Source organism: Chiroxiphia lanceolata, chromosome 4 (genome assembly GCF_009829145.1).
Source record: "Chiroxiphia lanceolata isolate bChiLan1 chromosome 4, bChiLan1.pri, whole genome shotgun sequence".
Lineage (NCBI taxonomy): Eukaryota > Metazoa > Chordata > Aves > Passeriformes > Pipridae > Chiroxiphia > Chiroxiphia lanceolata.
The window spans coordinates 9,952,697-9,966,142 of record NC_045640.1 but is presented as its reverse complement, the minus strand read 5'-3'; the positions used below and the strand labels follow the sequence as shown (position 1 = coordinate 9,966,142).

The window sequence follows — 13,446 nt, the reverse complement described above, 5'->3', positions numbered from 1 at the left end:
TATGACAGAAGGGCTTCCTTCTTCATGACCTCCAAAATCTTGTGTTTTGTGCACTGCCTAGAACTAACAGTCATTATGTCCAAGGAGTCTGTACAGCATTCTTTCATTTCCAAGTTTTGTTCCTACACAGAATTCATATGGAGCATACAACATTTCCAGCAAAAGCTTTTACAATATTTACACGGTCTCTTCCTGCTACACACCCCCTAGGTAATCTTAAGGCATTCTAAATACAAGTCACTTGTTGTACACAATGAAGAGCTGAAGCTGGATTTCACTTGCACAAAGAAAATTCAGGAATTTGGGTCAATGGGATTAGTCCTGTTTCAACCTAAGTAATCAAACCTGACATCTTTGTCTAGTAAACACAGTAGCATTTCACCCAGACCCAAGCCAAACGACAGATCCTACATGTCATAGATTCATTGATTCAGCTGCGTGCATTACAGCCACCACAAAATAAAAGGTCTTCCAAAGCTGAACTTCAAGGAAAAAGTGCTCTTTCTGCACACTTTAAAAATATTTAATACTATTTGTGATATTTTATTTCGTATTTGAAACCATGCAGACTGATACACAACATCCTCTAAAAAACTGCACATAATAACTATATCAAAGTACAGCTGTACTGCAATACAGTCTAACAAGGAGTCTGTTCTCCAGGACTCACCATTCTTTTGCTATTTTGCTGTTCTACAGAACACTACCATCAAAGTACAGCTGCACTTTGATAACACGTTTATATCCACAGCCATAAAACGAACTCTCAGCTTTAGATGTGTACTAGAAAGCATTACAAGTGCATTGCACACTGTCCAAAAAGCCTTCCCTTCTTCCAGAAAGAATATGACAATCTTTCATGCATTCTAGTAATTTATTTTTAAATAGCAAGTGAGCATTTTAATGAAAGACATTTCCAAGATATAATGGAGTTATTTTTCAATTTCTGTCAGTTAATTCTCCAACAGATCATAACCTAACAATCCCAACACTTCAAACTAAAATTATCCCATTACATATTAAAACAATTAAAACAATTTTGTCTACAGAATTTGATGAAAAATTTTTAAATTTGGCATCATCACAGATTAGCAAAGATTAACATAATCATAAACTCATTGTGGGTCATATCCATTGCTCCAGTGCCACTTCCTCTCCTGTGCAGTCCACCAGAGAACCAGCAGCTGGCACAGTACAGTCAAGAATAACAAGTGCAAAGGCTGCACCAGTTATAGTTTAACTGAATGTGAAAAAATAAGCCTTTCATCAGAAAGGACAGGAGAATTTTTGAAAGAGTTCTTGCTACGTACTTTATACCTTGAAATCTCAACGCTCACATTTTTTGCTCCTTTGGAATGCTGTATAATTTTTCTTTATTTTTCATTCCACTTGGCTGGAAATTAAATTGTTCAGTCAGAAACAACAAGGAGTCTATTCTCCAGGACTCACAGAACACTACCATCAATCCTTTTCATTCTAATACAAAGCTCCTTCTTTCTCTAGGTAATCTTGCTGAAATACACAACATAAAAACATCAGCCCTTAGGTGACTAAGGGTTACATAGTGAACAGTGATATAGTTTATCTTCTTAACGCAGAACTATTAGGAACAGATCAAGTTTGTATTTACTTTTTATGTGGACTCATGCCCAAGCATCAGGCCAAGTTAATATTTGGTCTTTATCTGTGAGTTGCTCAAAAAACCTAAAAACCCAACAATAAGAAACTAAAAAAAAGAGGAAGTCTGCTCAATGCCACTGCTACAACTGGTAAAGACTGTGTGGGAGACAAAGCTCTTCCACAACTTTTGCTTCTGTGAGAATGACACTTCACAACTCCGGATTCATATGTCAGGTGTGTTTCTTCCATATACCTTCTCAATTAACACAAACGAGCAATCACGTTTAGAGCAAAATTCCACCAGGCCATGCACTTCATCTCCTTAGAGCTACAAAAATTACAGGGGATGAGAAACATGTGGCAGGCAAATTACTCAGTATGTTGATTGGAAAGATAGAAATGGCATAGGCATAGAAACAAAGATTAAATAGAAACATCTAATTACTATGTTCTTTGCTATCTAAAACGGAAGAGAACACTCCAGGAAGGAAGGGAATTGCGTAAAGTTGCCAAATTAAGAGTTTCAAGCAAAAATACTTCTATTTGCCAGATTTCATAGCAAAGACTCTGCTGCAAATTTCTTCTGCTTGGCTTTGTCTCAATAAACAAAGTTCATCAATCAAGTGCCACAGTTCTTGGAGTATGATCTCCAGCTTAGAAGAAGAGACCCAACTCCCAGTTCAATTGCCCAGCACTGAGTTTCCTACTAACAGGTCATTGTTAAGTAGCATGATAAGCCCATTAGAACAGCATTTAGTGCATCTTCAGTCATTAACAGATTTGTCACTAAGTTCTTGCCACCTGCCAACCCAATTCTGCTGGGGAGCCAAATCCCAGAGTGCAAGCGCACAGGTGGCATCAGCATCACTGTGACACCCTTCTCTCCCACTAAGATATCCTTCTACCCCCAGCAGTCCTCTCATTTCTCTAGGATTCATTTCTCCTGGCTAAGCACAGGAGCCATCAGCCTGCTGAGAGGAGAAGGAACACAACTGCTCTCCACTGAAGGAGCAGGGATGCCATGCAGCCATGGGGAAACAGCCTGGCAGCAGAGGCACAGCAGGCATAGTGCCAACATGACAGACAAGTTTCCAGACTTAATCACTTTGATATCATCTAGTACCATGTACATTTGGAAATATGGTATTCCATCTTATCAGCATTGTTTCCATCACTGTTAGAAAGGTTATCTTCGCCTCAAAGCAGAAGATGTGAGATTCAACAAATCCACTCGTGCCCCTGACAGTGCTTCAATTGGCCTCTTCACACACTTGGATCAGTGGTGTTCTGAACTACAACCTTCTTCACAACAGCTCTGGTATTTGCCAAAGGACAAAAATAAGGGCTTTTTCTGTTTTTCTCAGGATGGGGGGAGGAGGGCTGGGGGGAAAGCAGGAGGCAGATGACTCACTGAGGCTTTGAGTTCTGAAGGAAAAAAGAATTTCACTGTGAGTTCTTCCCATAACAGCTTCCCACAAACACAGTAATTTCCTCTACATGGCTAGAGAACAGTTTGGCTATCTAACTCTGTTCTCCTAGTTTAAACATGAAGAATACATTTAAAATATTCCTCTTTCCCTTCCAAATTTCCTCTCCTCCCCCACTGCACACTCACACACCAAGTATTTATCTACCATAACCCTAGCAGTCTGCCATGCTTAATTTACTCCTGAGTAAGAGTACCCACACAAGTTTATTGGTGGCAGGACCAGAATACACTTGTGCCAGACTGTGCATCATCTTATTATTTGTTTGGGTTCTCCCAAAGCCAGGATGACAACTCTGTTGCATACAAGCTCACTAGTATTTTTCAAGGTGGTTTTCTACCTCCAGCTCTTTGGGGGAAGAAAAAAACTACTAACCTTATAAGCAAGACTTGTGTGCCCTTCCTGCAATGGGTATTCTGCCTTCTCAGAGAAGTCCTTCTGGTCAGCATTCTGATGAGTGTATTCACCTATTTACAGTCCTAATGCAAGGCCCCAGTTAAATACTGAAGGTAAGCACTCTTTCCTAGACACCAAACAGAAACTGCACAGAATTGATTGTCCCATGTTCCTATATGCGGTACACCCCACTTTGACAGAAGAAAATGTATTTCTCCACACAACATGTACAAGAGTCAGTGTGCACAAATCCCACTTCACTCACTTAAAATACTCAGTGCTTTGGAAATGTGCCTACCTGGCATGACAGTGGAGACTGATTAACTGACTGAAAAATTACAGTGGAAAGCTTGAGTGTTTAAGCCTGACTGATTAAAGGCAATTAACAGCTGCAGATGCTCTGCAGCTGTGCAAGTCAGGTCACTTTTCTGCCCAAACATAGCTCGAAGTGCCTTATTTTGATTAGTCAAGCTTACAGATCAGTTTTGAATTAGCTAATTATAAGCCTTTCATCTGTCAATAGGACCTGCAGGCTCATAGTCCAGGTTTCCTTGTGCTATATTTCTCTCTACATCATTATCAGAAGAAAAATAGAAAAAAAATGCTAATCCTTCCAGGAATACAGGAAAGTACAGAACACAAGAAAAAGAAAGATGGATAGCTCTTACACAAGCCTATGTATCTAAAGTGTACAGTTTTATCAATATAAGGACATACCAGAAGCTGACTTCAGTACATATGCTCAGTCAAAACAGTGTGATTGCTAGATTCGTGTAAAAGGTTTAGGAGAGCATGAAGAAAAAAAAATGTTCAGTAACAACCTATGCCATCTCTGCAATAAAATCATACCACAATGCTCCAGGATAAGAGATGCTCTTGCTTGAGGAAACAGCTGTCTTGCAATTGTAATACACTGAACTGAGTCCCTTCAGAGCTCCAGCTGGGTATAAGAGAAACCAACCATTATGTGCCATGTTGTAATAGAATTACTGTTAAGCAACATCAAGGTAATGATTTACTCTTGTTAGTAGGGTTGTCACAAGTTTAGAGACTAATAATTTAAGCCTCTGCTGCTTGGTTGCAGGAACTGGCTCTCAAGTAACTATTTTCTGGTTTTAATGCCAACCTCAGCATTTAGATGCATGCAAGCAACTTCTGATGAAGTTAAGGGGAACTAGGGGAAATTTGTAAAGATGTGGCATTTAAACCAAAATTTTTTACTTTATAGCAGAGTCTTAACAAGTTTTACAAATAGAATATTTTTCTAGAATATTTTACCAATAGAGGGATTGTCCCTCACTCAAGTCAGAAGTTTAACAAGTATGGTATGTCTTGTAGAATCATGGAAGAGCTAATAAAGCATGATATGAAAGACCATTTCAAAGAGATTTTAACTTGGAATAAGATTTATATGAAGGTATTGAAAGGAATCACAGATAAAAATGTAGTTTCTAATTCTATAGGTCTTTATAAAATTTATATTTATAAAAATTGACTGTTTCTAGAATGAAGATTAATGTCTATCACTAGAGTAGCTGAAGTTAAAATTAGAACAAGGAAGCGAAGCTTCCTACCAAACCACTATTTTTTTTTTTTTGGTCTTACAAGACATAATTCAACAGTTAAGACCAAGGTATTCACAACACTCTACTTCCACCTCTCTTCTTCCTTTTTCACCACTAAGCAGTTATTACACAAAAAATGAAAATGAGTAACCCACCCTTTTACATTTATTAAAATCAGTTTCAGGATGTGAGATGTAGCCCTGGAGTGCTGTATTAATAAAAATAAAGACATCTCAGTGACTGATTTCAGCAGAGTAAAACTGAATAGGAAGCTTATTTGTCTGGAGAAGAACTGAACGTGGAAGTGGAAACTAGCGTACTAAATAAGATCTCCCTCCTTCAAGGGTCCTTGTTTTTTATTTTGCATGTCTTTAAAAAAGAAATTCAATGCTAATAAAAGATGAAGCTGGAGTTATTTAAATCATCTCAGCTGAAAAGCATTTAGAATTAAGCCTTGCTTTTTTTAAATGATTAATTATTAAATTGCACAGCACAGGTTCATGGTTCATCTAAATAGGAATACTGCCAGCTAAACTAGATCTGACCTTATTTCCATCTGTTACAGCAGAATAACACCAAAAGATGCAGTTCAGCATGAACTTCAACAATGAAGTACATGTACACTGAATAACAATGGAGTTCAGGTCACTGAAGTCCAATCTAAATTCACATCCTTGACCTAAAATAGAGAAAATGCAGTCCACACATGCAGACTATATTTCCATCACCCACTATGTTTCTGTTTTATTTTCTTGACCATCCAAGCAGTAAGCCTAGGAATCCTAAATCTTCTTACTTCCTTCTACTATTTGTTCTCCTCATTTACTTGGCTATGCTCCAAAATGAGAAATCTTTTGCTTTTAGTCATGTCTGTTATGCGTAAATCACCTTTCAAGATGGGTCTTGCAGCACACTTCTCTCTCTCTCTCTACTCAGCACTTAGACAAAAAAAAATCTGAGGTAGCAACACATCCAGACATGCACACTGGTGCCACTGGACTCCCCCAGTCTTTTCTTGCCAAGTACTGCCAGAAGCAAGAATGAGGAATGTCATTCAAACCCCAACGTGCAGGTTGTTTTTATACAGCAAGTTGGGACTAATCACTTAACAGGAACTTGGTAACAGTGTTCAGCCAAGCTGCTGGAAAACTACAGATCAGCTACAAGGCAGGAGATGAACTAGAACATAAAATACCAACGGCCAACTCTAAGAACTGTATATTTAAGTAAATTTTCAGTGTACATATTGCTGCTCCTCCTCTGTTCCTTTTCTTTTAAGGTTCCAGCTACTATGATGAGGGATTTTAGTTTCTGGGTTTTTTTTAAAACTGCACGTTATCCTTCCAGTTAGAGGAAAGGCTTAAAACACACAGTACAGGCACACTGGAAGAAAGTGAATAATAAATGCTTGCTTAAAATACAGACATCATCTTCATAGGGACCTCATTCATGACCTTTGCATACTTGTGCAGTGTTCCTGCCAGAAAGAATCGAATTCTAAAATTTCAGGGTTTTGGCACTCACAAAAAAGGTTAAAAATTACTCAGCACAGCCACTAGATTTTTAAAAAAGTTATTAAGGCTGATACTTCACTCAGTTGTTGCTCCCATATGAGCTCCAATAGAAATTCCATTTTCATATTTTGAGGAAAACATCTGGAATGAAAAATTTCCTGTTTGAAGAGCCTTTACAAGTGAGTTCATGATTATAGGCATAAATCCAAGTTTCTCCTAGTACTCTCATTTATGGTAGAGCTGAAGGGATAATGAAATAAAAGCCTTGGTTATATATGTTCAATAATTTTTCTATTTGGGGGTTGCAATATAATCCCCACACTGAAACAATTGAGAACATCAGTGAAGTGTTTTACAGCAAGGTATGAGAGTCCTCTGTGCATGCATGTGTCAAAGGTATTGTACCTGTAAACAAAGTTCAGTTGCAATGTCAACTGCATTAATCAACAAAAACCATAATCTGTTTACATGGACCACTGTAGAGTTTTCATAAAGTGATCTTAAGTCTATGTGCAGGTATTAAGTTTTGTAAATGTTCCATGAGAGAGTTCAAGCCATTTCCATGCTATAAAAGTCTCTGTAGGCACCTAAATCCATTAGGAATAATCAGGAGTTACCACAGTCACCCTTAAGTGCTCACATACTACAATACACAGTAGTACCACCTACATAAATTAGAGTCAGTCAAACTATAAAGAACAGAACCCCAAATTTCTGTACTCCTGCCCTAACATATCTGAGGAAGTGGTCTACCATGATCCAAACAAATCTCTTGTTTTTATAAGTTACAGTAGAATGGTTGCATTTAACTATGAAAAAAGTGTTTACCAATTAAAAATCTAAGGATACAAAGCAAGTTTGAATTGGGAAGTTTCTTCTTTGACAAATTAACAGTTGAAGAGCAGGGCATGGTTGGAATTAAAGACACATGCATTTTCTGGAAGACAGAACGTATCTAGTGATTCAAACACACCTTCTGTTCCATTAGGATGGAGGTGATTCTGATCATACATGATTAACGATGTAAAGTTTAGCAGCTGATGCTATAACTTAAGAGTAAATAAAGCTTTAATCATAACCAGTTGAACAGTGAGAATTTTCCCTGGCCTCGGAATTTTACCTTTGGCCTTTCCAGAAAGGTAAGATTGTAAGGAAGCAAAGATGTGCTTTTCCTATCTGAGGGCAACTATAGACATGAAAATTAATCCAGCAACAAAATTCAGCGAGCAGCTATTCCAAAACTTAGCCAAAGACTTGCTTATCTCACACCAGCTGGATAGCTCAGCTCTTTACAACTGTTTTAGGAGACAGATCCGGAATGTCTGCTTTCCATGTAGCTTTGCCAGAAGTACTTTAGAGAGAGCCCTTACTACAGATTAGGTGTCCCTGAATTAGCCTGGTTGAACCAGCCTGTGACAGTGGCAGGAACACACAACTGGAATGCTTACAACAGGCATGCAAGCTGTTCTCTGCTCCTAAAAAACAGTTCACAGGAGCTGAAGCCATAAGCATTGCCAGGCTCTGACTTCTGAGCAATTGTAATTCCTTTTCTGCACTGTACATCATCTTTAAGTATCTTTCTGCCAAAGATATTCAGATATGCATAACTACTGCAATAACACCACTTTGGAAGAACTTGGTCATTACTGGAAATGAGCTGGCACACAAACAAAATAAATAGATTTCAGTTATGCTGGTAGGCTGGGACAGGGGGAGAACAACATTTAGGTTTGTTTCCATAGGAAGTCATGTTCCTGCATTCTCCCCTAACCATTGCCGTGTTCCAAATTAATCCCTTACCTCAGGAAAACTTGTTTTCAGATTCCTGCACGTGTTAGGTAAAATGTAGACTCTTCAATTCCCTTTCTTTTTAAGAAAAAAGAAATTCAACATAGGAGTGTATGGAGAAGAGGCAAGACTGAAAAAAAATCAGGTCTTGGAGAAATTCTGTGTAGTCAGTATATTGCTCTTAAAAAGCATAGTGTACTAAGAATTCTCTCATGTGCTCTAGTCTAGTCATCTAAAGCAAGCAAGCCAATGATACAATGTTTGTAATATACAACATGATAAATAATTATTTGAAGTTTACAATGATACCCAGCGTAGTTATACTGATCAAAACTTCAGTGCCTTCAATTCTTCCCTCAATATATCACAAAAGGCATAACTCATTTAGTAATTTTAGCATAAAATAAGTAGTGCTGATAGAAGGAGGAGGTGGGTGTTGATTAACAAGAGAGTTAGCAATGGTTCATTAATACTGGAGGAACAAACAGTGACATATGTACATGTGATAAGAAATACATATTCCATTTAGTACCACATTTACAGAAATGTATTGAGCCTCTCAGATTACCTTTGAGGCTGCCTTAAATCCCTTGGATTTCTAGACTCCAAAACTCCCTTCCCAACACTGTTCCAGTACAGTACAGGTTCAAAAACAATTGTGAAGCAATGTTATCAGGAAATGCCTTTGTGGAGTAAGTTTACCTTAAAAAAAGGCCAGAGGAATGCTTAGCTACTCAAGAGAGGAGTAGCCATCTAAGAGATTATTTTCTCTCTCCCACCAGAAATCTCTATCAAAAGACAAAATGCACTGTGATAGAATCATTGTATCAACCAACACCTTTAAATCTAAGCAAAACCAATTTATTTTGGCAGTTCCCTGATAACTGTTAGGAGTCCTCACCATTGCTTACAGAGCTATTCATCAGTGCTACTGAGAGTCTGAGCTTCTGTAAACTTTCCGTCAAGGCCTGGTAGAAGTAGTAAGCCAAAATTCTGATCCTACAGTAACACAAATCAACAGTTTACAAATAGTAGGGTTACTTACATCTGTAAGTGCTTTTAAGATTAGGGCTTAAGCCAGAAACAATTAATGGACTCAATACTTGCAGGGCTGCACATTCCAAACAACTTATGAAACTGCTGGATAGTCTGACAAAAGCATAAGTTACCCATTGTCTAACATCCCATGCCAAACAGAGTGGAAGACACACCAACACCAAGGCAATGCTGTCAAGTTAAAACACATACCCCTCCATTAGAGCAACAAATGTCCCAGCAACCTAAGGGCTGCGGGGCAAAGAGCAAACAGTGCAAACACCAGGGCTTGAGTGTCAGAGGCACTTTTCCTACAGTTAAAATGACAAATATGTATGTGCCTTTTGGTCATCCCTGTTTGTGTCTCACTGCTGTAAAGAACAAGTTAACAGTTCTTAACACATTTCCATTTCTACTCAGCATTCATTACCAAAGTGACTACCATGTTTGGTTTTCCATCAAAGGAAACTGCTTCACGTCCACTTAAGGAAGAAGGAAACTTTTCATGGCCCCTGTTTTGCTTTACTTGTAGGGTAATCAAATTTTCTAACAGCAATATTAGACTACAAGTCTGGTCTTCAAAGTACAGTGGGTTCATCTGCCTGCAGGAGCTTCCAGATTCACAGTCAACTGATCAGATTGGCCACAAACACAGGAATTCTCACTCAGACAGTCCTGCCTGAGATGTCTTCTGGAACTTATCTTGATGTATTCATTCTTACTGCTTTGGAAACTTTAAACCCTTTCCAGAACTGTTATCTTCCCATTTCCCTCCTTTATAACTTAAAAAAAGGAAAAAAAAAGATCTTTACTTTCTGGACCTTTTAGTACGAAGTTTGTCATGCTTTGTGGAGAAGTTTATGGAAAGCTGGGAGATTTTAAAACAAAAACATGACAAACAGGACACAGCATTTAACCCACCACTAAGCTGACCCAGTACTGACTCCTCAATAATGGAATATTGGCAAGGTGCATCTATTAATCAGCTCTTCTGCAACAGCAAGATGGCTCCAAAATACTGTAACAGGAAGGGAAAGAAACGTGTTATGCCTAAAAGAAAAACAGCGAGTTAATTCTGCTTTTGTCTGAAGCATGAAAGAGATATATGAAGGAAACAAACTGCAGAGGCTCACACTCTACATTTCCTGTACAAATACAACAAAAGTAAACAGAAGAGGTGTATAATTATTCAGATCTAAATTTGTTTCATAACCCCTAAGACGCTAAACCTAAGAGCAGAGTGAAAGTGGAAATTTGCTTGTCACAGTAGGAAACATATCAATTTAATACAACTAATTTCCAAGAGGAAACTTTAAACCTCTCTGTGCACAGCCAATCCGAGGACACAAAGAGCAGGAGACTCTGACAAGTGCTCAGCAACACTGCTGCACCTGTAACGATGAAGTTAGACATGGTACAAGACCAGTTCAGTCCCACTACTGACCTGGACTCTTCTAGCATCAAGACTCAAGAACAGAAGTCTTAGTGGGCAGGATGGTAGGATGGGAAACATTTATCCACTTTCTCAATTCATTTGGGATGGCAGCATCCAATTTGCACTGGTCACGTGTGGGATAAAAGCTGACAAATTAACTGAGCATGCACCAGGTGTCCTTGCTCTCTACTGATACAAGAAGCACAGTACAGAGCTTGCACAGAGCCTGCACCTGTAGATGAACGGGAACTACACACCGAGACTGAAGTGACAGACCCAAGTAAATTGGAGGGGACTTCCACGATTGAAGTAGGTGATAACACTAAAGAAAACGCTGTCACAAATGCATTTGTACTCCACGTTTCATCTCTAAAACGTCTTGCCTCATCCTTTAACATACATTTAGACTACCACTGGAAACATGCTAGCAAATGACTCCCGACGCTCACACCGCCAGCCCAAAGCCGCAGCTCAACATAAGTGGGAAATACAGCTACAGGAAAGCACCTACACCTTTTTTCCGCCCCCTAAAGAGCCTTTCCTTCTCACACGGGCGGACTCAGGCCGGTGACCTGACCCCACCTCGCCTCCCACCTGCAGGCGACCAAAGCAGCGCCGACCTGAACGCGTCAACTCACGGGACGGGGAGACACAAGGCGTCTTCCCGCTGCTCCCCTCACAGCAGCGGGAACAGCACCTTCCCCAGGGAAACCGGCCGCTCCCGGGCGGCAGCTCCGGGGCCGCCTTTCCCCGCCCGGCAGCGGGGCTCTCCGGGGGCGGCCGGCACGGCAGCTCCCGAGGCTCCCGTGACTCACCCGAGGAGTTTCCCGGCGCCCTCCGGCACCGCAGCGGCGGGAGGGGGGAAGGGTGGCGTGGACACGCGCGGGGCCGGGAGCGGGGACAGGGGCGCGAGTGGAGCGGGGCGGTAGCCGGAGAGCGGGAACGGGAACGCCTCCGCCCGGCCCCGCCGGGACAGGGCGCCGTGAGGGGACAGGGCGCTTACCTCAGCCGCGGCTCGGCTCAGCTCCGCGGGCAGCAGCAACAGCAGCCGCCACACCGACTCCTCATCCCCGCTCCGCAGCCCCGCCGCGGTCAGTGTGCCCCGCGCCCGCCCCTTCCTTCACCTGCCGGGACGGCACCGCCCCCGCCTCCCTTGCCCGGCCCGCCGGCGGGAGCTGCCGGCGGGAGCTGCCGGTGGGCGGGGCAGCGCCGCCCTCACGGGGCGGCCGCGGGCCCGGTCGGGGACCGGGCTGGGCAGGGGGTTCTGGGGGGGCTCTGCCGGGGTCCGGCCCGAATCAGCCTCCGCTCGGCTCTGCCAGGGCTGTGTGTGCTGAACCCTCCCGGCAGCCACTGCCTCGGGTCTGTCTAGAGCCAGGATAGATTGTAAAAGACCTCTGAGATCATCTAGTCCAACCTGTGACCGAGCACACCATCCAACTAGACCATAGTACTAAAGTGCCTCGTCCAGCCTTTCCTTAAACACCTCCAGGGGCGGTGACTCCTCCACCTCCAGAAGTTGCATCCCCAGAGGACGTGACTTGGGGATCGGGTTTTATCTGACTGGCAGGAGGGTCTGACACAGGTGCCTGCCTGGAAGACACCAGGCACGGGGAGAAAGCAGGTTGTAACATATGGTGAGGATCCTTTGCAAGTGTCCTGTGTCCATCGGGAAGCAGGTGGAGGCGTTGCCCCAAGTATCTTGTGTCCGTGGGGGAGCAGGTGGAGGCACTGACCCAGGCCTGGTGTGCTGCGAGGGTGGTCGGCTCAGGTCTGGGCAGAGCACAGCGCTCAGCCAGGCTCTGTGGACACAGGTGGGCTCTCAGTGCCCGGTTTCTGGTACCGGGGCACTGCAGAGGTAACCCGTGTCCAAAACAGCCCAGGGCCCTGCCAGCCGTGCTGACTCCAGGCTGGCCATGCACAGAGCCATGTGCTGCCTCTGCACTCAACTCTCATTTTATCCAGGTTTTCCCTGCACCCATGGTAGCGAGACCACATCACTCTGCAGATTACCTGTACCCCCAAGAAATGTTACATGGTTGGAAAGGTATTTTTAAGTGCTCTAAAAGGTGACTTTTAAAATTTGATAAGATGAGGCTTACTTCATTCTCACACGTTAAATGTTGATTTGAGATATACTTTTCATTCAGTATTTCAGATTTTATTGGGCTTTTGTTTGTTTCTCCATTTGCCTTTTATTGCTTCCTAGATGTTTTGGGGTTTTTGTTTTATTTTTTTTTAATTGATATGAGTAGAATATTGAAAAATCAAAATGATGTTTAAAAATATAGATAAGAAAATTATGAAAAAGCTATTTAAAAATGTTCAGCAACTTAGAATGCATTTTTGTACTTGTAAAAATGATCTACAGAGTAGCATTACTCCTGTGAGAGTACTGCTGTGAGACGTGCAAAGTGGTCAGTTTTAATACCATTTACTTTTTTAACAAGAATGTAACTGAAAACGAGAACTTAATAAGGCAATATACCCAAAACACTGTATCATTCTGAGATTTATTTGAATAAAAACCAGCATATTCCTTTGGTGCTTAGCCAACTAATACTTTAACTTAGTTTTGAAGCCCTTAACCTTTACCATGGTATCAGAGT

General features: G+C 41.6%; 1 protein-coding gene across 3 annotated transcripts in view; it reads right to left on the bottom strand.

The window, feature by feature from the left end:
* SH3BP2 (SH3 domain binding protein 2) overlaps positions 1–11,926 on the bottom strand; it is a 34,960-nt gene extending 23,034 nt beyond the window's left edge. The window contains exon 1 of one of the 3 annotated variants that reach the window (XM_032686808.1): positions 11,844–11,926. The gene's annotated coding sequence lies outside the window, so the exon portion shown is untranslated. Of the gene's footprint in view, positions 1–4,352; positions 4,455–11,655; positions 11,733–11,843 lie in introns of those variants that run through there. The other 2 variants (XM_032686810.1, XM_032686809.1) reach the window with 2 other exon arrangements.
* Positions 11,927–13,446: the final 1,520 nt, after the last annotated feature.